Below are 27,477 nucleotides of genomic sequence, written 5' to 3'. Positions count from 1 at the left end.
TTCCTCCTTGAAGTTTTCAGCCATAATCCCTTTTGTAATGTTGTCTCATAATTCTCTTTTTTTTTTCTTTTTGGAGGGGGGAGGGTAGGGCAATTGGGGTTAAGTGACTTGCCCAAGGTCACAGGCTAGTTTTGTGTGTGTGTGTGTGTGTGTGTGTGTGTGTGTGTATGTGAAGTGTCTGAGGCTGGATAGGAACCCAGGTCCTCCTCACTCCAGGGCTGGTGGCTCTCAAAATTCTTAAGACCTCAGTTGATGGAAATTCCATTCCTTATATTTTGAACATCTTCTAATAGACTATTTTCTCCTGTCTTTTGCTACGAGTCACTCTTACAGTAAGGAAAAAATTCAGACATGCAATTACAAACCATGTAATACTCCCCAACCTCCATGGAACGAAGGAGAGGACACGCCCCTTATGACCTCTCCCATGTCAGGTTAATCACCGTTCCTGATTCTTAGTTTAAATCAAAGATCCCAAGGTCATTTATATGGGAACTAGTATCCTGGGAAACAAAATGACCAAAACCTTCTCTGGGTGAACAGACCCTGAAACTGAAGTCACTCTGATCCAAAGGAACCCTGGAAAATCTAAGAATCAATATGCCATGTATTCTGGTGCCTCCCCAATGTTATTTCCTATTTACCTTCTATGTAGTTTGCTTTGTCTATATTTAATTTGCATGTTGTCTCCCCCATTTTATTACAAGCTTCTTGAGAACAAAGACTGTCTTTTGCTTCTTTTTGTATTCCTAGAAATTAACACAGCGCTTGTCACTAGAAGGCACTTAAAAAATGTTTATTGATCGATTGGAGGATATCACCATACTATGTCTTTGTTTTCTCTTTTTTTCTGTACTTCTGATTTCTTTGGTGTAGAGAACTGATGAGGAAACTCCATCAGTCCATACCCTGAAGTCTTAGAGGTACTTTGGCAAACATCCACATTCTGCTAAATATTGAAGTTTTTGTTTTATGTTTTTGCTTTTTGGAGGGCAATTTGGGGGCTAAGTGACTTGCCCAAGGTCGCACAGCTAGTTTTTGTGTTGTGTCTGAGGCTGGATTTGAACTCAGGTCCTCCTGACTCCAGAGTCGGTGCTCTATTCACTGCGCCACCTAACCACCCCGTATTGAAGTCTTAGAGAACACCAAGAAGTTGAAAAGATTTGCTTAGAGTTGCATAGCCAGTTTGTGTCAAAGGTGAAAACTGAGTTCAGGTCTTCCTGACTCTGAGGCCATTCTGTATTGACTATGCCACATTGTCTCTCTGAGTTAGTTGACCAAGGGAATTGATTCCCCTTGCTTTAACAATATTATATATGTGGAGATTGATGAATCATAAGGTGTAGTGATCATTTTTTCCCGAGCCTGAATGTTTTGTTGGATATTTGAGGAGTTGGTCTAACCCCTAAGTCAGGGGAGTACCCTATTTTGTGTTCAGAATGATCTTGTCAAGACAAAACTAAACTGAAATCTATTAGAATTTCCACCTTCCTAGGTTATCCCTTCTAAATCCCATGGACTCTGAGATGACACTACCAAGAGTATAGGATCAATGACCTAGAGCTGGAATGGCCCACAGAAGTCATATAGTGGAACAAACTGAGACCTAAGAGCTTCAGTTACTTTTCCCAGGTCACAAAAGTAGTAAATGTAGAAGTAGGATTTGAATCTAGGTCTCATGACCCCAGAGCTACTGTACCATGATGTTTTGCCCAACTAAAGAACACTAGACTGGTCAGAAAGATCTGTCTTCAAATTATGTGACCCTAGGCAAATCACTTAACCTCTGTTGCCTCAGTTTCCTCATCTGTAAAATAGGGATGATAACTGCACCCAGGGTTGTTGTGAGGATCAAATTAAATTCATATATAATGTTTAGCACAGTGTCTGGCATATGGTTAATGCTATATTTTAGCTATTATTTTTTTTTATCTTGCCTCTGATACTTATTAATTGTGTAACTCTGGGTAGGTTGTATAGCCCTATGTAAATTGCTTAACCTCTGTGAGTCCCAGTTTCATTATCTGTAAAATGAAGGGGTTAGACTTCTCAGTGACCTATAAGGTCCCTTTCATTGCTAAATCCATGATCTTATGAATTACAGCAATTACTCCCCCTCCCTGCCCCCTTCAACTCTTCCATGAGGCTTGTAAAGAATTAATCATTTAGGGGTGGCTAGGTACAGCACCAGCCCTGGAGTCAGGAGGACCTGAGTTCAAATCCGGCCTTAGACACTTAACATAAAACTAGCCATGTGACCTTGGGCAAATCAGTTAACCTTAATTGCTGTACCTTTCCCCCTCCAAAAAGAAAAAAAAAAGAATTAATCATTCAACAAGTACATATAACTATGTCCCAAACACCTTGCTAGGTATTAGGGATACAAGAAGGAAAAATGAACAAATCCCTGCTTTCAAGGGACTTACATTCTAATTAGGGAGACAAATAAATATGTAAGTATTTACGAGTTGAAGAAACGGGTTGGATAAAAGAAAAGTCGTGAAGGTAGAAATGGCAATATTGCTAATGCTTTTAGTGTAAGCTTGTTAATTAGCAAGAACTTTACATAACCGTTCTTTGGGTCATCTCTATGGTCTTTGATATTCTCCTTTTCATCCCTTTAAATCTTTGAGAATAACTTGGGGGAGGGAGCCTTAGTCAGTGCCCTTTTAAAAATACTCCTCAGTCCTTTTCTCAGTTTTCCTTTATCCTGACCACCAGGCCCAATTTTCCATCATCATTTACAATCAGATAGCTATTTTTAAAGTACTTTCTATATGGTAGACTCTGTCCTAAGTGTGGGGATTTAAAACAAGGAGAAAAACAGTCCAAGCTCTCAGGGACCTTACTTTTTGACGGGAGAGATATGTCAATAATTAGGAATTTTAGTAGATGGAAGGCAATCTCACAGGGAAAGAAAGACATTAGCAATTGGGTACTGCAGTTTACGTATACTGTACTCCCACCCCTCTCCCCACCTTAGATTATATAAATTTACTTGTCACCTGCCATAATATCTAGAGATGAGGCCTGGGTGGAATGGGACAACCATGGAATGCTAATAGATTGCAGGATGCAATCCACTGCATTGATTATATAATGATTTAGGACCGAAAGCAGGCCTATGTTCAAGAAATGATCATTCCCATCAGGAATAAGACTTACCCTATTAAACTTGATAAGGTATAAGGTTCTTTCAAATTGGCTAAATTATTGTGTAAAATTGGAGAGTCTGACCACTGACAGGTTACATGGTGTAGTGACTGGAGAGTTGGACTCAAAGTCAGGAAGACCTGGGTTCAAATCCTGCCTCCAATAAGCTGACTCTGTGACCTTGGTCAAGAAGTTTTATCTTGAAGTACTCAAGGACAGAGGTGCCAAACTTGCCTTCAGTGACCAGCAAGACTTCCCACTGCTGCCTGAACCACATTCAAATGGAAGTGGGGAAAAGCTAACAAAATAAATCAAAATACAATACAACATTGTTGTTGTTATTTAGTTGTTCAGTTGTGTCTGACTCTGTGACTCCATGGAGCACACTGTTTGTGGGGTTTTATTGGCAAAGATAATGGAGTGTTTTGCCATTTCCTTCTCTAGTGGATTATTGTATGGAGAGGTTGTAACTTGTCCAGTAGTGGCAGTTAGGTCACACAGCAGATAGAGCACTGGGATTGGAATCAGGAAGATCCTACTCATTTTCATGAATTCAAATCCAGTCTCAGACACTTCTTATAGGATCTGAGCAAGATGTGCATTGGTGGGTATGATAAGCCCATTATCTGCCATGATTCTCCCCAAAATGTCTTAGATTTGTCTCCAGGATGGAGTAAGTCTTGAGTGTTTTGTCCATCCATTTAACTTCCTGGCAGCCTCTGGGTATGCTGATGTGGTTTCTAGATCATCCAAGGGTATTAATGGTCTCATCTCCATGTGAGATTGGGGTTATTTTTACTTGGTGGATGTCTAAAAACCAAGACAACACCCTGTCCTACTAATCAGATGTATTTTAATATGGAGAAGAGGAGACCAAGTCTATTCAAGTTGAATGCTGCTCTATGTTTGTTGCAAAGCCTTGCTATGTTAGGGCCAATTGAACCTCATTTTGTTAAATGATCAATGATCTTTAAATGCTTCCTTTCATCATAACTTCAAACCAGAACTAGGAGTGTGTTGGCATCATCTCCTTCCCTCTCCCCTACCCCCAACAGTAGAGGATGAGGAAGAATGGGAGAGGCTGAGACCAAGAAAGGCAAGAGGTGGCAGAGGGGTGGGGATTCAGCCAAAGAGTATTCCAGCAGGGGAGAAGGTCACACTCAAGATCCTAGAGATTAATTTGGTTGTATCTTCCATCCTCAGGCCTCCTTCTCCATGCTCCTGCTCCCAAGAGTTTTGCTTTGCTATGAGCCTCCCAAGATGTGAGTTACAATGTGTAGTAATACAAAACCTACTGCTTTATGCGTTGCTAATTTGTATGATGCTTCTGTGAAACTCCCCTTAAATCTCATAATTGCTGTGGGTCTCTAATTGTTAGGAAGTTCATATACTGAACCCTAAACAGAGCCATATATAAACCTGGATGAGGCAGAAATGCAGTCAGGATGGTCATGGTAGGAAAGTCAGGAAATTGGACAAATTCAGGAAGATCAGCACTTTGGAAATAAGGATTTAAAGTAGTAGAAAGAACCCTTAGAACTGGGGAAGAAATGTGTTGCAGAGGAAAGAGTATTGGATTCGATTCAGAGGACTTGAGTTTAAAGCACTGTTCTGTCACTGAACATCTGTGTGACCTTGGTAAAGTCACTATCTACAAAGCCTTGCTATGTTCAAACATTAAAATCTATCTAAATGTTAGCTATTACTAGAGATTATTACATTATTATTATATGATTACATTTATTATTATATATTATTATTAGAGATTCAGTGGCATCTAAAGCCCCTGCCAGCTCTGAAGTCCCTCCCTACATGAAGTCATAATCCATGCCCAAAAGACTAAGATGAATTCTAACCCTAGGACAGAGACTGCATCCTCTGAAGTTTTATACTATCTAGTATGAATGGGAAGTCAAAGAATTACAGATGTTAAACATAGTTGGAGAGAGGTCAGAGGCTTGCAGGTGACCCCTATGGCTGACTGAGGCAGGGAGAGAGCCACTGGCATTATCTCATTGTAGCCAAGGCTTTTAATTTTTCTTTGACTCACTCTAGAGAAACCTCATGAGGGGCTGCAAGAAAAACTGATGGTCTAGTTGTATTCCTATGTGATATCTCTTTAATAACCACATGGTTTGGCTTCTTCCTTCAAGCACCTTGCTGCTCCATAGGGAACATTTCTGAGCCAAAGGTTCCCAATATAGTTTTTACTTAGAGTGAGACCTTATTTGTATAGCAACAATTCCTTATATTTATACAGTTTTGCTTTTTTTGTAGGGGAGGAGTAAACTTTTAAGATATTTACACAAGCCTTTTCAAATTTCACATTTATAATTCATAAATTCACAATTTCACATTGATCCTCCTAACTGCCAGGGCTAGAGCCCAAATGTTCTAATTGAGCCCAAATGTTCTAATTTTTCTGTCAAGGCTGTTTTCATCAATAGTTATAACTCCATGAATGATTTCAACTCTTACTTACTGTATTCACGTGGCAGAGGGTGGAAGAAAGAGGAGGAAGAGGAGGAATTCAGGAGTGGGTAGGGCGAAAGTGAAGGCCTGTATGCAGAGGGGGGAACAACTAAGTCAGTCCGTCAACAAGCATTTTATAGTACTTACTATGTGCCAGGAACTATGCTGAGAGTTGAGAATTCAAAAGACAGGTAAAGAAAGCCATTAATCCCCAAAAGGTCACAGTCTAGTGAGGGAGACAAAATGCAAACTATCTACAAAGAAGATATGTTTAGGATAAATTGGAGATAATCTCAGAGGGAAAGTACTATCATTAAGGAGGATCAGAAAAAGCTTCTTATAGAAGGTGGGATTTTATCTGATATTTCAAGGAAGTCAGGGGTGAAGATAAGGAAGGAGAATTTTCCAGACATGAGGGACAGTCAGTGAAAATGCCTGAATTTGAGAGATGGAGTGTCTTATTTGAAGAATAGCAAGGAGCCCAATGTCACTGGATAGCAGACTATATGGAGTAGAGTAAGGTGTAACCAAACTGGAAAGGTAGGAGAGGTCAGGTTATGGACACCAAACAGGGTTTTATATTTGATACTGGAGTGTGTGATAGGGAGCCATGGGAGGTGATTGAATGAGGGGTGATGACCTGGTCAGTTTTGTGCTTTAGGAAGATCAATTTGACAGCTGAGTGAAGGATGGACTGGAATGGGGAGAAACATGCATCAGCTTAAGACAGTAGGGTTCACTTGCAACTATACAGGCCAAGGTCTGAATGTATCTGGAATAAAATGATCTAAGCATCTGGGAGAACATTTTGCATTCAGACAAATTATTACTGCCTTGCTCTCTGAGTATTTTGACTCCTTGACCTTTGGGAGATTTGGCTTTTGAACTGTGAGTGGCAGCTGATTCTCACATTCGAGTTCAATGTTTAGACATTAAACTCCCCATAGTCTGGGATCTGACTCTCATTTGCACTTCAGATTATATGTCTGTCTGCTTTCTAGAACCTCATCTCCTTTACTGTTGGAAAAAATAAATGACTCTTTCTTCCCTCTTCCACTGTCCACATTTTTAAAATTATTGGTATACTGGTCCTGCTTCCCTGCACCTGATATGCATTCATTCAAACAAACACACACAAAAAAACAACCCACATATACATAAACAAACCCCCTTCAAAAAATCCAAAAAAGCAAGTGATCTCATTCCCCATCTTAACCTCCTGAGAGATTTGGGGTTTCTCTGTTATTGTTTTTCTTCTGTCATTTTTAAGTCTTGTCCAGCTCTTTGTGACCCCATTTGGGGTATTCTTGGCAGGTACTGGAATGGTTTTCTATTTCTTCTTGGGGCTCCTAGCTCATTCTACAGATGAGGAACTGAGGAAAACAGGGTTCAGTGACTTACCCAGGGTCACACAGCTAGTAAACATCCGAGGCCAGATTTGAATTCAGGGCGAGGAGCCTTTCTGACTCCAAGACCCTCCCTCTTATCCACTGAACCCCTCAGCTGCTGTGTTTTGTGGCACAGACCAAACACAAAGTGATTAGTTGGAAGCTAGAAAGAACAATTCCTTCTAAGAGACCAAGGGCCAAGTCTGAAGTAGGACCTATATAAAGGAAAACCAGAAGTCCATGTCAGTCCAATACCTAGACTTTTTCAGTACTGAAATCCAAAAGGTTAAGACAGAAGGGGGAAATAGGGGCAGGTAGGTGGCACAGTGAATAGAGCACCAGCCCTGGAGTCAGGAGGACCTGAGTTCAAATCCAGACATTTAACACTTACTAGCCGTGTGACTTGGGCAAGTCACTTAACCCCGATTCCCCTGCCTTCCCCCCTCCAAAAAGACAAAAATAAAAAAGAAGTAGGAAACAGCTGTAGCAGAGATTCAGGCCAGGAGGTCACTCAGATTAGGAGGTAAGATACAGGGTTCATCAGAAAGCTAGTTATTTGTATGGTTAATCTTGTAGAAAAGTGAATTTCTTCTTATTGACATATTTGCTGCTAACTCTGGCTGTGTGACCTTGGTTAAGTCATTAAATATCTCTAGATTTAGTTTGATTTTTTTTCTTATGTGTCAAATATGAGGGACAGAGGAGTTTATCTTTAAGGTTTATAGGATCGTAAGGTTGAGAGCTTAAGGGTCCTTAGAGTTTATTTAATCAAACTATCTCATTTGACAGATGAGGAAATTGAGTCCCAAAGAGGTTAAACAATTTAGCAAAAGTCACATAGACAGTAAGAGGTTGAAGTAGGATTTGAACTCTGTTCTTCTCCATCTGTTAGAGTGTAAGCCCCTTAGGAATTAGGAATGTTTTATTCTTTGCATCTGTATTTCCAGAAACCAAGGCCAGTGCTTGGCACATAGCAGGTACTCAGTAAATTGACTGATTCCAATTCTTCAGCTATGACCTTGTGCTGACTCAGCCTTAACATTGATGACTCAGTGTGCTCTGGGGCTCCTAGCTCTGGCTTTCTATGTTCTGCATTCTAAGGCTACTTTCAACCATAACGTCCTTTGCAGCCTGTTCTAACGTCCCTTCTATGATTCCAGGCTTAGTATAGGATTATAAAGTGGGTTAGCAATGCGCAGTATATGCATTCTAATTCAGCTCCTATGTGATTCTGGTCAAGTAACTGTACCTCTCCGGTTGGATCTGGGCCCCAACAAATGAGAGGCAATAGGCTGAATTCCTTAAAGGAAGCTTGTTTGCATATCAAGAATGTGGTTTTTGCAACCTTTGGGATCTATGAAACCACTGTCAGGTGGGACTGCATTTTGGACTCCCCTGTAATTTATTCTCCTTCAACTATTTACTTCTTCAGTTCTTATTCCTACCCAGGTTCTCTGGGTTAATAACCCAATTGTGTGAAGACTGTTCATCTCATGTGAGCCAATTCAATAGGCTCTGATTCATTTCCCTTCTATAGGGAGCTGCTCAGGCACTGAGTCCCTCCTCCCCTCCTACTAGAAAACTGCCAAATGGATACTCACTCAGAATACTGTATGGCAAATGTAGCACACACACACACAGATACACACGCACGCACACACACACACACACGCAGGCACACAGGCATCAAAGGGAGGACAAGAAAACATTTTTTAAAATCCATTCAATTCCTATAGGTCTCTAGATGTGTAAAATGCTATATATATATGCATATGTATATAATTTTATAATATCATATATAGTTATATATACATATATCATTTATATATAAATGCTATACATATACACATGTATGCATATATGTGCATATATATACATATCTATCTATCCATCTATCATCTATCTATCTATCACTCTCTCTTTATATCGCTCTCATACCACATACATACACACACACACACACACACACACACACACACACCATGGGGTACGTTGTAAAGGACACTAAACCTGGCTAATAGGACCTGGGTTAGAATCTCAATTATCACCTACTTAATATTGGAGCAAGTAGCTTATCCCCCCAGGGTCTCAGTTTCCTCATCTGTAAAATGATGAATATTGAACTAGTGATTTTTTTTTCTTTGAGGCAACTGGGGCTAAGTGATTTGCCCAGGGTCACACAGCTAGTGTCTGAGACTGAATTTGAACTCAGGTCTTCCTGATTCTGTGACCAGGGCTCTATCTACTGTGCCAGCTAGCTGCCCCTGGACTATGTGATTTCTAAGTTGCCTTTCAGCTCTAGATCAATGATTTAGGTGTAGGGATGAGAAAGCTGTAGCCTCAAGGCCACATGTGACCCTCTAGGTCCATTTGACTGAATCCAAACTTCACAGAACAAATCCCCTTAGTAAAAAGATTTCTTCTATGAAGTTTGAATTCAATCAAAGGGCCACACTTGAGGATGTAGAGGGCCACATGTGGCCTTGAGGCCACAGGTTCCTCACTCCTGCTGGGGTCACATTTAATAAACATAACAAAATTATGAGGTAGGTACCACAGGTGTTATCATTCCCACATCATAGACTAGTACAATGAAATAACACTGTGCTATAAATAGGGAGTTGATCGATCATGTGAAACTCTTTGTGACCCTATTTGAGGTTTTCTTGACAAACAGGGTTAAGTCACTTGCCCAGGGTCACACAGTTAGTAAGTGTGTGAGACTGAATTTGAATTCAGGTCTTTCTGACTCCAGGCCCTGTGCTCTAACCACTGTACCACCTAAATGCCTCATAAAGAAGGAGACTTGTAATGCAGTCCCAAGTACGCCACTAAAAAGCTGTGTGACCTTGGGCAGTCTCTTCCTTGCTTTAGTACTCAGTTTTCTCATCTGGGAAGGAACTGAAGCTAACTTCTACTAGGTGACTTTTAAGGGCTGTCCCACTGAAGAGCCAATAGATACCATGAATTCTAAGGTTGTCACTAACTCTAACATTCTAGGATGTATGTTCTAATAGTATGATATTCTAAGGTTTGTCCTAGTTTCAAAAATCTGTTTTTCTCCTTCTTACGATTGAGTCGCTCCATCTAGCCCAGCTTGGAAGTGCATCAGCTTCTCATGGGCCAATCTTGCTACTGATAATTGTGTGGCTTTGTCAGACCTATTCTTTTTCCAAACTGGGCTAGTTTACCCTCCCCTAGGCAGCCTGGTGGCCTCTCCCCCACCTCTTGGGGGCTTGCAGCTCAGAACTGAGCTCAAGAGACCTGGCAACCTCTGTCTCCCCATCAGCTGAGATCACAGGTGTCTGCTACCAAGACTGTCTAATAGTCTATGTCCTAATGTCACTTCCAGCTCAGATAGTCTGCATTCTATGGTCTAAAATCTTTTTTAGTTCAGAAACATTACCTCCCCTGGAAAGAGATTGAAGAACAGAGAATTTCAGTGACTTGTCCAATGTTATATAACTACTAAGTGGCCCAGCAGGATTTGATCTCAGGCTTCAACTCGAGAGCTGGTGTTCTCACCATATTTTGGCCAAAACATGCAGTCAGTTTCCACTGTATTCTTGGGATGCTGAAGGTTGGTTTTAGATTCAACATTTACATGTCATTTTACAAGCATATGCCAGTAGTTTTTAATTTCTCCTGGATTTGAAAAGAAGTCATTTTTTTTCTTCCTTTAGCACACAATGGCAGAAAGGAAGATGTGTTATTAATATATGGTTAGAAAGACTTATTTTCTCCCTGACACATATTGTGTGGCCTAAGCTAGCTCATTCATTTCTCTTAACTACCGCTTGCTACTCTTATGCTCAGAATATTCCTGCTTCATCCTCCAGATTCACTGTGTTGAGGTAATTTTTATCCCTATAGTTATAAAATCTCAGAATTGGAAAGGCCCTCACTGATAATTAAGTCCAACCATCTACCTAAGCAGGGATAACCTCTCCATACCCCTGACAAATGGCCATCCAGTCTCCGCTTAAAGGCCTCCGAAGTCAGCCCATTCTATTGTTTTTCAACCTGTTAGGAATTTTTAAAAAATCATTTTGAACTGTCAGATGTTCATCTAGAAAGAACTTCTATCCATTTCTTTGTTATAGTAGTACCATGATTAAATAAGTCACTTAGACTTACAGGGCCCTAGCCAACTCCCTAAGATGATATTTGAAGAGAGGAATAATTTTCCTTAAATGTCTTATAGAGAAAAGAGAACTGACTCTGGATTCTGAAGACTTGGGTTTTCATCCTGCCTCTCATAATTATGACTCGTGTGAGCCTAGAAAAGTCACTATACCTATCTAGGCCTTCATTGTTCAGTCATTTTTTCAGTTGTGTACAACTCTTTGTGACACCCTTTGGGTTTTTCTTGGCAAAGATACAGAAATGGTTTGCCATTCCCTTCTCCAGACCATTTTATAGATGAGAAAACTGAGGCAAACAGGATTAAGTGACTTGTCCAGGGTCATACAGTTAGTGTCTGAGACCAGATATGAACTTAGGAAGATGAGTCTTCCTGATTCCAGGCCTAGAACTCTATCCACTGTGCCACCTTGTTGCCCCTCTCTAGACCTTACTTTCTTAAATGGAAAATGAGAAGGCTGAATTAGATGGTGAATGAGTTCTCTTTCAGCTCTAAATCTATGATACTATGGTTTTTCTTTTCACCATCTATAGTTTCCTTAAATGATCCTAAAATGACGTAATTTCTGTCCCCTCCCTCCTGCCCTTCCTCTGAATGCACTCTGACTCACCAGAGGGTTCCGTAAAATATGGCATCCAATTTTCCAGATGGAGTCCAACCAAGACAAAAGACCAAGGGCTCAACATGTTTTTTTACATCAGGCATCCATTTGTTCCTGCCCTTTGTATAGGATTCGTTGTGCAGTGAGCATCAGCTCTTCTTTGGAGAAATGTGGGGGGAACCAGCTTCTGGTGGTGGTTGCAGAACACAAGGAGGTTTCATTTCCACCTTTGTCCCAAATAGAGAGTGGCAAAGGCAGTTTTCCCAGGTGTGGTAAGGCTGCTTTGAGGAGAGTACTTCCTCCCTGACAACAGTAACTTTCTGCTACAGGCAAATTGAGTTGCTTTCATATAAATAAATCCACTGCTTCAGTAATATTTCCATTATCAGCTCTACCAGGGAGCTTGAATTTTTTGAGTCAGAAATCATATAAGTGGCCATTTGAGCACAGGTTATGTGTGGAAAGAAACAAGGGCTTGGTGTTGGCTGAAATACAGCACAGAAGTCAAGAGCTTTGTTGCTGGTTGATATGCAGGATAAAGGCAGAGATCTGAAACTTGCATGGTTCAACTAGGTTTATTTTCATTCTAATCAAAGCCGTTCTTGGGAGCAAATCTCAGCGCCATGCCTCCACCGAGATCCTCTGTAGGTATGTGTTTTTTAAAGTGGGGGTTGAGGGAGGAAGACCTTAAAAAGCATTTTAGCGACAAATTTACAGGTTCTTAATCGAGGGTTAAATAGGAATTGTAAGGAGTTTTCTAACCCAGAGTCAGATTATCATCTGGGGCCATAGGCTTTTATATCAGCACCAGACAAGGACAGTGAAAAGAATAAGCAGTCTTATCTGGTGGTATTCTGCTGACCTTCCCAAGTTCTCCCTAGCTAGGTGTCCTAGCTCAGGGAAAGATTTTCTACAAATTACATATCAGTAAATGGGAGAAAAGAGCCCAGCAGATGTCTCTGAAGAGCTGAAACTCAGTAAATTGTAATAGTAGAGAGTACTTAGGCAACTTATGTGGCCAACAGAGTTGTCTAGTAGAGACCAGACCCCAGAAGAGAGGAGCAGAGAACAGTGCAATGACATCACTGGAAGACATCAGTAGCTTTGTGATACTGGAGCAGTGACTTTGTTCAGGTCCTGCATGCACCATGACCACATGTGTCTCTATGTTGGTGTAATCCATAGGTGTATCCATGGTCATGTAAGTCTCTAACGTGTGCTCCTTTAAGCATATACCCTGATCATGTGTCTCACATGTGAGTGCCCTCTATACATGCTCTCTGCTTATCTATGCTCTATGTGTGTTCCCCCCTCCTGAATAGTGGTAGAGCACCCTATGACAGAGTGTATTTTACATGTGTGTTGGAAGAGAAATCTTTGCTTGTCAATTCATTTACTCTGTTCTTTGACTAAATGCTTTTTGCTTTGAACAAACGTGTCCTCTTGCTGACTGGTAAAAGTAAATTCATCAAAAATCATTCATGAGTTATGTTTCTGATTGGATATATTGACCCATAGAGTACCTTGAACCTGGAATCAATATTCTGGGTCTTCAATGTAAGAGGAGCTGCAGAGATTACTATTATTAGATCTGGAAAATAACAAGGTTGGACTAAATAGTCCTCATAGGTCATTTTCATTTTTAAATCCTCTGATCCCATGAGTCACAGATAAATGGATAAGATGACCATAGCATGAGTTCACATGAGGTCAAGAATGTCAGTGCTGAAAGCAACTTTAGAACATAGAACAAAGAATTTCAGAGTTGGAGGGCAGCTTAGAACACAGACTATAGAATGTCAGGACTGTGGTCGACCTCATGGTTCCGAGTTCATCCCTCTCATGATACCCCATAAGCTTGTCGGCATCCTTCTTAAAATGTGACACCCAGAACTGAATACAATACCCCAGGGTCACACATCTCCAAGGTCCCAGACATTTTTGCTCTTGTTTCAGGCCCTCTTGAGCTGAATGATAATCACTTGTCAAATTCTAAGAAGAGAATGAGAAAAACCACATGCTTTCTCCCCAGCAGTTCATCATATTAAAAATGTCCTGTAATTGATTTTCCACATGTGCTGGGGGGGGGGGATACAAACCCATCATCATTTTCAGGAGCACTTATATCGGTAGTGATGGATGTCTAATTGCATAATTTATCACTCTGAAATAAACCGATCAGGATCACATGCTTCCATGCCGATCAGATCATCAGGGGGGCGTTACTTTTGTTGGTGTTGTTATCATCTGATTTATCCAATTACTTCCTAAAGTCAGAACAGCCTGATTATTGATCAACTACAGATGATACTTCAATCTGTTTGCTAAATGCCTTATTGACCTTCACAGTTAATTAGTTTCATTTTGTTCATTTGGCGCTACCTCTTTTGCCCAGGCATTCTGCACCTGCTCCTTGAGGAGGCATAGTGGGAAGAAACTGGCCCTGGAGGTCAGAAAACCTGGGTCTGAATTCTGGTTCTCTCTCTAACTTGTGGGGGTGAATTTGAATCACAGTTCTCTTCTTTCATCCTCAATTTCTTTATCTGTAAAACGACCAAACTTTTCTGGTCTTCTTCATAGGGCTGCTGTGAGAATCAAAGGGGATATGAAAGCATATTTTAAAAAAATCTCTTGTTTTTCTAGAAATATTAATATTATTTCTGGAACCTAAAATCCTTTCCAAACACTCCTTCAGGGAAGTGGGAAGAATAGTCTAGGACCTTCTTTTGAAATGGAATAAAAGCAATAACCAAACTTAACTTTCATCTGGAAGGGGTCAATGTCTTCCCAACTACCAGGAGTGATTAACATCATGACCCAACTGGGGACAATTACTTCTCTTTGGAAATTCAAGGTTAAGATACTGATTATAGGAAGGAACTCTTAAGGAGAGTGATTCAGGAAGAAACTGAATGATGTCTGTTCTGGTATGTATTTTAATGTAGTATGATATTTAATATAGTATGATATTTTCCCATTTTCAGAATCCAATTAATGCTACCTGAAATATCCTTGGAGCAGAGAGTCATGTTGGAAGGTATGGGGATTGTGCCTAGTTGAGTATCTCTCTCTCTCTGTCTCTCTTTCTCAGCTAGAAGTGTCTTAGATATAGGTAAATGTGAAATTCAATAAAATTGTTTCAGGCAGACTTAAACCTACATTTCAGAGGGCATTTATTAGTATTAATAGCTTTTTTTTTCCTTGACAGACATAATGGTTGATAAGCTATTCTTATTTTGATGATCAGCTGTGGAAACAGCATGGTATAAGAGATAGTCTTAGAGTTAGTAAGATCCAGGTTCATTTATATATTGACTACGTGACCCTGGGCAAATTAATGAACCTCTTCATGCTCCAGTCAACTTTCAGAATTATGAAACAGTTGCTGCTTTACATTGGTGGAAGGATCTCCCTTTCTGTATGGTCCCTACACTTGTAAGATTACAGGTTTATTTGGAACAAGAAAAATAAGAAGAAAAAAGATCATAGGAACATAGGATCATAGACCAAGAGCTAGAAGGCACCTTGGAGGCCTTTTAGTCCAACCCTTTCATTTTAAAGATAAGAAAAAGGAGGCCTAGGGAGGTTAAGTGACTCGCCTGAGATCACACAGGTACCACCGGAGGTGGAATTTGAACCTGACTCTTCTGTCTCCCACGACAGCATTCTACAATCAGCAACCTAACTGTGGTGCTCCTTTTTTCCAATCTGCTTTGTGTTACTACACTTGGGAATGTGTTTCACAAAGAGCTGTGAGCATTAATGCTTCGTCTTTTTGCTCCTCTCCCCCCTCACTTTTTAAGCAGAAGACCATGATACCTATTATTGTTTTTGTTGTTATTCAGGTGTTTCAGTATTGTCTTACTCTTCATAACCCAATTTGGGGATTTCTTGGCAAAGCTACTAAAGTGGTTTGACATTTCCTTCTTCAGCTCATTTTATAGATGAAGAAACTGAGGCAAACAGGGTGAAATCGTGTAAAATCAAGTATGAGCAGCTTTCCAGAGGACTGCTGCTGTGAACAGCTTTCAAGGTTCTGATTACATACTATAGCGCACTCTACATTTATTCAATAACAAATCAGAGCAAGGCATTCACAGAAAATCAAGGTACAGCATTCACAATGTTACAACTTATCATAGAAAATCAAAATATAATATTTACAGTGTCACAACTCAACAACGTATCACTAAAATGGCCACATGGTTTTTTACCAAAGTGGTCACATAGTTTTCAACAAAGTATAATCATTTAGTAACTCAATCATTCAATCATCCTTAAGGTTGTTGTCTCCTTAAGGGTTACAAAATACAAAAGTCAAAGTTACCCACCCATGGGGTTTAATTAAGTTACAACTTCAACAGACACTACTCAGTACCCTCTTAAGGGGTAGTGGAAAGTACAAAAGCCATCCCACCCCTAGGTCACAAGTAAATCAAAATTTCCTCAGTCACTACTCAGACAATTTTATCAGTTACTACTCAGTATCCATGGAGAGGTCTTTTCATCTTGACTTGAGGTAGGTAGCTCCAACCTGAATCCACCAAACTGCCACTGGTTTCAAAGGCAGACAGCTCCCAGTTCTTTGTCCAGCTCTCCATGCAGTTCCTGCTCCATATTGAAGCTCACAGTGTCCAATCCATCTAAAATCTCTCACAGTCTTTGTTCCTGGGAAGACAAGGCAAAACAAAGCCACAGTAACATTCATGCACATTAACAAAGCCACAACAACATTTGTACAAAGTACTGGCACCACAGTCATGCTTCCTCAGTCTTTGGCAGCTCCAGCTGGCCCTTGGAAGTCCTCAGGAGCTCCTTCTGGCCCCCAGAAATCCTCAGAAGCTCTGGCTGGCCCTCAGAAATCCTCAGCAATTCCAGTTAGCCCTTGGAAGTCCTCAGTACCATAAGTTCCTGTAGCAGCAAGCACCCCAGCATACCCAGGGTGGCTGCCAACACAGGTTCTTGGATCTGCTTTTCTAAAGGAAAGCAACTCAAAATGGGTTAACACACTTGCTTTAATCAAACATATGTCATTTAACTAGTTCAGGGGGAAAAAGGTCAGCACCCTGAACTTCAGAGTATACAGAGAGAAGTTACAAGCAGACAGAGAAACAATTCAGCAGACAGGCTTCCGACTGTTTGACCATTACATCCATACCTAGTTAGTTACCAGAGAGGGAAGCACCAACATGTGGGCCCAGAGTCTCATCTGGTCAAATCATACAACACTTCTCAAAGTGAGCCCCAAAACAAAACCTCACATCAGGGTATATATACCCTTCTCCTGGGTCAGAGAATGCCACAGCCCTCTTGACCCACTGCCCAATCACAGGGCACCAAGGTGTGGGCATTCCTGAAAACCAAGCTTCCTGCAACAGGCTCTATGTGACCACATTCAGCCTATTAGGGGGCAGAGTATATTTTCAAATCAAGGGAGCTTCTCACAGTCTCTGAAGCCTATCAAAGGGCCTAGGGGCAGGGAAGATCTTGAATTCCCATTCCCATAACAGCTCAAAATCAAAATCACTTTATTCAGCCTCCATGTGGTTTGCTCCAAGAAATTTTGTCTCAGTTCTCAATTCTCATTCCTCTTCTCAATTCTCAATTCAGTCTTCAGTCCAGAAGCAGCTGCGCTGCCTCCACAATGCTTCCCCCCAAGAAGTTCTGACTGTCCAGCTTGTGCTCTCCCTTATATACGATATAGCTCCTCCTTGTTCAGCCCCTTTCTGTCATGTCGGCATCAGGGGTTCCCTGTTCAGTTCCTTCTTGTTATGTCAGCAACAGGGGTTCATACTTTCTGTTTCTTTACAGAGGCTTAATTTGAAACTAGGTGCTAAGTACTTGTCAGCTTTCCAATACAAAGGCATCTTCAAATTCCATTATCATTACAAATGGCTTGTCCAGGGTGACACAGTTAGTAAGCATCTGAGGCCAGATTTGAACTGAAGAAGATGAATCTTCCTTACTCCAGGCCTGGAACTCTGTCCTTTTTGCCACCTAGCTGCCCAGCTATGTTTATAGCATATCTCATCTATCTCTATCTCTCTCTATCTTTATCTCTGTCTATATCTATGTCGATATCGCTAGCTATATCTATTTCTATATCAATATCTATATCTACATGTACATCTCTATCTAATATCTATAGCTTTTTATAATGACAAGACACTATATGTATTATTTAGTTTGTTCCTCATAGCAACCTTGTGAAATAATAGAAATATTATTTGTCCAATTTTATGTGTGAGGAAACAGACTCAGAAAGAGGAAATGACTTACTCTTGAATAGTACAGGGTGCTATCAATGGAGGTAGGATTCAAGTTCAGGTTTAGCAGGTATCTATCAAATGCTTTTGATTCATTGATTGGTTCCAAAGCCAGTGCTTTTCTTACTATATGATCCTATCATGTGTGGCTACTAAAAATATCCTGAGACATTTTGAAAGTTGCAGAATAGTATGGTAAAGGAGCTTGTGGTATGGGAAAGAACCCTGGAGTGGAGGTCAAGAGACCAGGATCACTGCTTTGTGAGATTTTGGTTAAATCAACTCTTTTCCTGACCTCAGTTGCCTCATTCATAAAGCTGGAAGATGGACTGGATTGCTATAGTGGAAAGGACCCTGAACTTGGAATCACCAGACCTCAGTTGGAATCTTTGCTGTGGCTCTTACTGTAATATCTGTAAGTCCTTGGACAAGTCACTAACCTTCTTGAACCTCAGTTCCCTGAGGGTGTTGGACTAGGTGACATTTAAAATCCTTCCTACTTCTAGATCTATGATTCTTTCTGGCTTAATAAAACTAGGGGAAGATGGCATTTTGCTTGCCAAAAATAGAATGAAATCACTCCTGGTAATGGCACAATTTCCTATAAAGAAGGATAGAAAATAATAAAATAAAAACAGTGACCCATCTATCTAAGGACATATGGGACCACACTAATAATAGCAGCTGCCATTTAAATAGCACTTTAGAAAGAACTTTCTTCATTATCTTATTTGATCCTCACTATAGCCCAGGAAGTCATCAGGTCAGGGACAATTATCCCCATTTTGTATATGAAGAAATTGAAACTCAAAGAAAGGAAGGATGTGTCCATGATGACACAGTTAGTATTTGGCTGAGATTCAAAACTTTTAAACCATATTTCCTCCAATATATGAATAAAAATATTCGGCAAATGCACATCAGTTGAAGGACCTAGAGAAGACAAGACTTGGAAGAGTGGAACAAGAACATAGCTATAACCATCAAGGATCTGATATGTGATGTTAAATGGAAAAAGGAGTAATTAGCTTTGTGCTACTGGGCCCCAGGTATCAATCAGGGTCCTATGAATGCCAAGTGCTAGGTGTCTCATTACCTTTGGCACAGGTATGGCAAAGAAAATAGAGAATTCAGAAGGTGCTGTCAATGACAAAAAATTGTCTTTGCCCAGTCTTTTGGTATATTTTGTGTCTAAGGCCAGAAGAAGTTCATGGCACAGTCCAATGCAAGACTTCTATAGGGTTATATAGAATACAGGAAATTACAGATAAAGATATACAGGAAAAGCTTCCCAGACAATTAATTAGATACCTCAAAGTTGGATGACTTGGTCACAAAGAAAAGGTCCCATCTGATTTTTCTTCTTTTTACATAGTAAGCTTTTTAGTCCTCATATAAAGACTCCCAACCTTGAGGCCTGGACTGTTTCAGGTTCCAAGTATGGAGAGAGGCTGATATGCTTACCTGGGAATCACTGTTGCTGGAGGTTGTTATCTTTCTTTTCTTTTACTTTATTTTTTAAATAGAATTTTTCCCAATGACATGTCAAGATGATTTTTAGCACTTTTTTTTCTTTTTGGAGAGGGAAAGGTAGGAAAGTTGGAGTTAAGTGACTTGCCTAAGGTCACATGGCTAGTTATTTGTGTGTGTGTGTGTGTGTGTTAAGTGTCTGAGGCTGTATTTGAACTCAGGTCCTCCTGACTCCAGGGCAGGTCCTCTATTCACTCCACCACCTAGCCGCCCCTTAGCTTTCATTTTTACAAGATTTTGAGTTCCAAATTTTTCTCCCTCCCTCCTTCTGCTCCTTCTGAAAATGGTATGCAATTTGACATAGGTTATACATGTGTTATCATGAAAAAGTATTTTTGTATTAGTCACAGTGAAACAGATCAAAAGGAAAAAAAACAAAAATAAAGAATAAAGCAAATAAAAAATGTTCTTTGATCTGCATTCAGAGTCCATCAGTTCTTTATCTGGATGTGCATAGCATTTTCCTTCATCAGTCCTTTGTACTTGTCTTGGATCATTTGTTACTGAGAAGAGCTGAGTCATTCACAGTTCCTCATCATATAATGTTGCTGGTACTGTGCACAATGTTTTCCTGGTTCTCTGTTCATTTCACTTTGCATTAGTTTGTACAAGTCTTTCTAGGTTTTTCTGAAATCTGTCTATTCATCATTTCTTATTGCACAATAGTATTCCATTACATTCATATACTACAGCTTGTTCAGCCATTCCCCAATGGATATGCATCCCCTCAATTTCCAGTGTTTTGCCACCACAAAAAGAGCTGCTATAAATATTTTTGCACTTTGTAGGTCCCTTTTTTATGATCTCTTTGGGACACAGACCTGGTAGTGGTATCATTGTATTAAAGGGTATCCATAGTTTGCTTACCCTTTGGGCATCGTTCCAAATTGCTTTCCATAATTGTTGGGTCTATTCACAACTTCACCCACAGCGTATTAGCATCTCAATTTTCCCACATCCTCTTATATATATATATATATATATATATATATATATGTATGTATGTATGTATGTTTCCCTTTTTTGACTGTCACTGATAGGAGTGCAGTGATACCTCAGAGTTGTTTTAATTTGCATTTAAAATTTGTTTTTTCATTTTCTTTTTGCTTTTCTCTAATCAAAAGTGATTTAGAGAACTTTTTCATATGCCTATAGATAACTTTAATTTTTTCATCTGAAAACTGCCTGTTCATATTATTTGACCATTTATCAATTGGAGAATGGTTTGTATTCTTATAAATTTGGCTCAATTCTCTATATATTTGAGAAATTAGGCCTTTATCAGAGGTACTTGCTATAAAGATTGTTTCCCAGTTTTCTACTCTTCTTTTAATCTTGTTTGCAATTATTTTAAATGGTATTTCTTTCTATTTCTTGCTACTGGGCTTTGTTGCTCATATAAAGAAATGATGATGATTTGTGGGTTTATCTTACACCCTGAAACTTTACTATAATTGCTAATTATTTCAATTAGTTTTTAGTTGATTCTCTAGGGTTCTCTAAGTATACCATCATATCATCTGCAAATAATGATAGTTTTGTTTTCTCATTGCCTATTTTAATTCCTTCAATTTCTTTTTCTTCTCTTAGTACTATAGCTAACATTTCTTTTTTGTTTTTTTGTCTTTTTGGAGGCAGGAAGGCAGGGCAATTGGAGTTAAGTGATTTGCCTAAGATTACACAGCTAGTAAGTGTTAAGTGTCTGAAACTGGATTTGAACTCAGGTCCTCCTGACTCCGGGGCTGGTACTCTATTCACCGTGCCACCTCGCTGCCCCAGTAGCTAATATTTCTAATACAATATTGAATTAGAGTGGTGATAATGGACATCCTTACTACACCCCAAGCTTCTAGGTTATCCCTGTTAAAGATAATATTTGTTGATGGTTTTAGATAGATACTGCTTATCATTTTAAGGAACATTCCCTTTATTCCTAGGCTTTGTATTGTTTTTTATAGGAATGGGTGCTATATTTTGCTAAAAAGCTTTTTAAGCATCTATGGAGACAATCATATCGATTTCTGTTGGTTTTGTTATTGTATAATTTTCCTAATATTGAACCAACCTTGCATTCCTAGTATAAACCCCATCTGGTTATAGTGATATACCCTTGTGATATGTTGCTCTAATAGCATTGCTAGTGATTTGTTCAATTTTTTTGCATTGATATTCATTAGGGAAATTGGTCCATAATTTTCCTTCTCTGTTTTTACTCTCCCTAGTTTAGTTATCAGTTCCATATTTGCATCATAAAAGGAGTTTGGTAGGACTCTGCCCATTTTTTCCCAAATACTTTAAATAGTATAGGAATTTATTGTTCTTTAAATGTTTGGTAGAATTCACCCATGAACCCATCTGGATCTGGGGATTTTTTCTTAGAGAGTTCACTAATGCCTTGTTTAATTTCTTTTTCTAAAATGGGATTATTTAGGAATTCTGTTTCCTGATCTGTTAATCTGAGTAATTTACATTGTCATAAATATTCGTTGATTTTGCTCCAATTGTCAGATTTATTGGAATATAATCGGGCAAAATATATCCTTATAATTGTTTTAATTTTTCCTTCATTTGTGGTAATTTCACCCTTTTCATTTTGGATACTACATGAAGTCTACAAAGATGGAGGCTCCCAGCAAGTCAAATGATATCACTCTAGGCTAGTCATCCTCCCAACGGTTGATTTGCAATTAACATCCTGCCAATAGAAAAATTCCTTAATTAGCTAAAGCATAGGTCCAAAAAGCCATGAAAAATCATCCTAAGTAGTTGCTTTTTTTTTCTTGACAATGTCTTCTCTAAAAGGGTGGAGGGGAATTAATTGAAAAATGCAGGAATTCCAGCATCCTGACATCTTACCAAGTCCCATCACCCTCCCCTCAAACGTCTTCCCAAGGTTTCTCTCCACCCATTACTTGACCAAAAACCCTCTTTTCAGCAACTGGTTCTAAACAAGTAACATTATGGCAAAGTCAAAATTCATAGCTATCTTTGTAAAGGTCACACCATCATTCTAAGGTTCATTCTTTAGAACAGAATTGAGAGGCAAATTCATTTGAGGACACACAATTCCAAAATGTTATCATTATTTTTTTTTGGTGGGGGGGAGGACAAAGGGATGGGGATGGGGATGTTTCTATCTTTAGCCAAGCTGATGTTAGAATATGATACCTCTTTCAAAGGACTGCAGAGGGCTGCCTTCTGCTCCATGTACAAAATCTAAGAAGCCTCTTCTGGCGTCAGAAGGGAATTCTTGTTTAACAGGAGATCTCCATGGACTTAAGCTCAGTATTATCCCAGTGTTCCCAGAGTTGAGAGTGATCTACAGGCTGGTGTCTGTGTGGGAGTGACTGTGGTTGCCTTCCAATGAGGTGACACTGGAGTCAGAGGCTGTGCAGGATCTCATGAGTCAAATCATGCTAACAGAAGGCATGTATCCCAATTCCCAGGGTTACGTACTAGAAAGCCTTTGTGAGCTTGGCAGGCTTAAGAATTTTTGGCAGGCTTCCAGAGTCCATCATCTTTAGGAGTACAGTCTTGCTTGGATCCAGTTTAGAGTTTCACTCCACCACAGCATCCACTGCAGCTGAATTGTCTCATACCTAACCTGTAATAATGAAGGCCACTATAAGGTGACAGCACTGGTTCTTGGGAGAGGATACTTGATTGCTAGATCCTGACAACTGTTGCAGGCATTAATGAAGAGGTGGAGGTTGCTTGAGTTCATGTCATTGATGATATGATGGTGGTAAGTGTGCACCAACTCTATGTTGTTCTGCATTTCTTCCTTCCCAAGCAGATGAGACACCATTGTATCTGGAAGAGCTTGGGTCCACCTAGAGATCTTGATCACTGCCCAATTCATCCACCCTTTAGTGCAAGGGTTCACAGTGATGACAAGTCCTTCCACCATTTCTGAGTGGTTCAGAACAAATCAAGTTAAGATGTAGGCACAAGCTCTGGTTCCCATTCCAATCATGCTGTTCAGTTCCAACTGGTGGATAATTGCAGGAATCATTTCAGTGAGTTGATCCATGGAAGGATACATGTTCCCCACAGGAGAGGATGCCACTCTGTCTTGTTGCCCAGAAGCAGCCACATGGAAGATGACAAAATGCTGGGTGACTTTCTTCATGTCCTCTGAACTGCAGGGAGGGTTATAGTAGGTTTTGTGGTTCATGCCCTTATCATGATATATGAGGATGACAGGACAGTTCCTTCTTGGGGTCACACATATGTCAAACTCTTGCAGGAGGCCAGTGAAGGTCTCTTCTCTCTCCATCAGAGACTTGACCTCTTCAAGGTTCACATCCTGGAGGTTCTTTGACAAGGTCATAGACTGCTACCTGAGGAGAGAGGCTTGGGAGATGAATTATGCAGATCTAAGGGAAGCCAATCAGCCATGTCTTAGACTCATATCCAGCTAGAGAACTCAGAGACTAAAAACATGAATGAGCAATGTAAGTGTGCTGGAAGACTGCAAGGTTTATTTACCTATCTTTTTAGTTGTATGCCCAAGTCATTAAACTGTTCTTTCTCTATTTTGTTAATGTTAAAATTTACAGAAATAGATTTTCCTCTAAGTACTTTGGCTTCATCCTATCAATTTTGGTATGCTATCTTATTGTTGTCATTCTCTTTAATGAAATTATTGATTGCTTCTATTATTTGTTCTCTGATCCACTTATTCTTTAGTATTAGATTAGTTTCCAATTAATTTTAATCTCTTTTAACTGTGCTTTCTTGAATGTAATTTTTATTGCATTATGATGCAAAAGGAATATATTTAATTTTTCTGCCTTTCTACATTTGATTTAGAGGTTTTTATGTGCTAATACATTGTCATTTTTTGTTTAGGTATCATGTGCTGCTGAGAAATAAAAAGGTATATTCCATTTTGTTACAATTGAATTCTCCCCAAAGGTCTGCCATATCTAAATTTTTCTAATATTCTAGTTACCTCCTTAGTTTCTTTTTTCTTTTTTGGTTGGGTTTACTGAGTTCTGAGAGGGGACAGTTGAGGTCCTCCACTAGTATAATTTTGCTGTCTATTTCTTACTATAATTCACTTAACTTCTCCTTTAAGCATATGGATGTTATATCATTTGGTGGATATATCTTTAGTATTGGTATTATTTTATTGTCTATGGTACTTTTAGCAAAATGTAGTTTCCTTCCTTATCTCTTTTGATTAAGCCTATTTTTGTTTTTGCTTTGTTTGAGATCAGGATTGATACCCCTACTTTTTTTTTTACTTCAACTGAAATAAAATAGATTCTATTCTGGCCCCTTACCTTTACCCTGAACATGTCCCTCTGCTTCAAGAGTGTTTCTTGTAAACAACATATTGTGGGATTTTGGCTTTTGATTTTCTTTACTATCTACTTTCATTTTATCAGAGAGTTCATCTCATTCCCATTTACAGTTATGATTACTAACTGTATATTTCCCTCTATTCTGCCTTTCCTCCTGTTTGTGCTCTCTCCTTTTACCCTTTGCCTCCTCACCAGTGTTTTGATTGTCTATCACCTCCCCTGATCTGCCCTCCACTGTGATAAGTTTTTTTTCCACTTCATGTGAAATAATTTACCCCATTCTTCCTCTCCCTGCCTTCCTTCACCAAATGTATTCCTCTTTCTCATCCCTTAATTATTTTTATGTCATTCCCTCAAATTAACCTTATTTGTACCTTAATACAAATTAAGTATATTATATTAAGGTACAAATGCACCTTAAGTATATTTATATTCCTTCCAGCTATACTTTCAGTGATACAATTTTTGATAATTAAAGAGTAGTCTTTCCATGTAGGGATGTAAACAATGTGATGCTATTAAATCCCTTATGTTTTCTTTTCCCTTTCAAGATTTTGGTTTAATTCTGGTCTTCTTATGAAAGCTTGAAATCCTTCCATTACACTGATGTATTGTGCTTAATTTCACCAGATAAGTGATTCTTGGTTGTAGTCCTAGCTCCTTTGCCTTCTGAAATATCATGTTCTATGACCTCTGATACTTTACTGTTATATCTGCTAAGTCCTTTGTAATTCTGATTGTGTCTCCCTAATATTTGAATTGTTTCTTTCTAGTCACTTGCAATCATATCAGTGTATACTTTCAATACCTACTTTGATCTGGTTCTAGGATATCAGGGCAGTTTTCCTTGATAATTTCTTGAAAGATGCTTTTTTTTATCATGGATTTCAGGTAACCCAATAATTTTTAAATGATCTCTCCTGGATCTATTTTTCAGGTCAGTGGTTTTCCCAATGAGATATTTCACATTGTTTTCTATTTTTTCATTCTTTGCATTTTGTTTTATACATTCTTGATTTTCATAGAGTCATTGGCTTCTATTTGTTCCATTCTAATTTTTAAAGAATTATTTTCTTCAGTGAGATTTTGGACTTCCTTTTCCATTTGGCCAGTTATACTTTTTAAGACATTCTTCTCTTCATTGGCTTTTTGGACCTCTTTTCCCCTTTGGATTAGTCTATTTTTAAGGTGTTATTTTCTTCAGTATTTTTTCAGTCTCCTTTAGTAAGCTGTTGACTATTTACTTGCATCTCTCTCATTTCTCTTCCCAATCTTTTCTACTCCTCCTCCTACTTGATTTTCCAAATCTTTCTTGCATTCTTCCATGGCCTGCAACCAATTTATATTTTTCTTGGAAACTTTGAATGTAGGAACTTTGACTCTGTTGTCTTCTGGTTGTATGCTTTGATATTCCTTTTCACCAAGTAAGAGTCTATAGTCAAATTTTTTCATCACTGTTTTCTCATTTTGCTAACCAATTACTTGACTTTTTAATGCTTTGTCAAGGTAGGGCTCTGCTTCCAGTGTGGAAGGCATGCTGTTCCTAACTTCAGAGGTTTTGTGCAGCTGTTTTCAGAGATACTTCTAGACACCTGTAAGTTTTCAGTTTTTCCAAGGCAGTATGATCTAAGAAAAGGTGTTTACTCCTCTTATGGCCTGTGCTGTGGTCAATGAGTGACCACAAACACTTTTTTTCTGCCATAGAACTGTGAAGAGGGTTACCCTTTCACTACTGCCACAAGCTCTGCTATGACAGTGCTCCTTCTCACCCAAGGACTGTCACCTATGGCTGCAACCCAGATTTGAGTATGGGAAAAAGCAACAGAATCCTACCTCAGTACCAACAAAGTGATTCCTGTAATCTCCTTCTGATCAGTTTTTTTATCCCCTTACCATCTGTGGGCTGAGAGCTTTGAAAGCAGCCCTTGCCACTGCCACTGCTGCTGTCACCCTGGGGGTGCACTGGGACTGGAGCTAGTCTGTGCTCCTTTCTCACTCAGGTCCAATGGACTTTCCTCACTGACTTTCTAAGTTGTCTTTGGCATTTGTGGGTTGAGAAGTCTGGAAACCATCTCAGTTGCCAGTGATTCAGTCCCTTGAGACCTGTTCCTAGTTTGCTGGGGTCCAGTCTGTACTGGTGTGTCCCATGATGGACTATGCTCCTCTCCCAGCCTGGTGAAACAGACTTTTCCTGTTGAGCAACCAGGTTATCTTGGACTGGGAATTAGTTTCACTCTGTCTTTTGTGGTTTTGCTGCTCTAGAATTTGTTTAGAGTCATTTTAACAGGTATTTGGAGCAATTTGGGGAGACCTCAAGGGTGTCCCTACTTTTACTCTGTTATCTTGGATTAATTCTTGATATCTTATAGAGTCATTAGCTTCCACTTGCCAAAATCCTATTTTTAAGTTGTTTTCCTTAATTTTTGTACTTTTCTATTTGGCCAATTGTACTTTTTAAGGAATTCTTTTCTTCAGTGGATTTTTGTATCACCTTTTCAGTCTGACCAATTCTACTTTTTAAGTAATTTTTCCCCAAGCTGTTGACTCTTTTTTTCATAATTTTTCATAATTCTTTTACATCACTCTCATTTCTTTTCCCAATTTTTCTTCT

The 27,477-nt window shown here is 39.3% G+C and overlaps 1 pseudogene; it reads right to left on the bottom strand.

Moving 5' to 3' along the window:
- Positions 1 to 22,808: 22,808 nt before the first annotated feature.
- Positions 22,809 to 23,746, bottom strand: LOC138172567 (protein NDRG1 pseudogene; annotated as a pseudogene).
- Between the last annotated feature and the right edge of the window lie 3,731 nt (positions 23,747 to 27,477).

This window comes from Petaurus breviceps, unplaced genomic scaffold (assembly GCF_028583685.1).
Source record: "Petaurus breviceps papuanus isolate PSGF00001 unplaced genomic scaffold, PetGlider_PUasm1.0 551, whole genome shotgun sequence".
Taxonomy (NCBI): Eukaryota; Metazoa; Chordata; class Mammalia; order Diprotodontia; family Petauridae; genus Petaurus; species Petaurus breviceps.
Note: the sequence above shows the minus strand (reverse complement) of the source record. Positions and strands in the feature narration are given on the sequence as shown.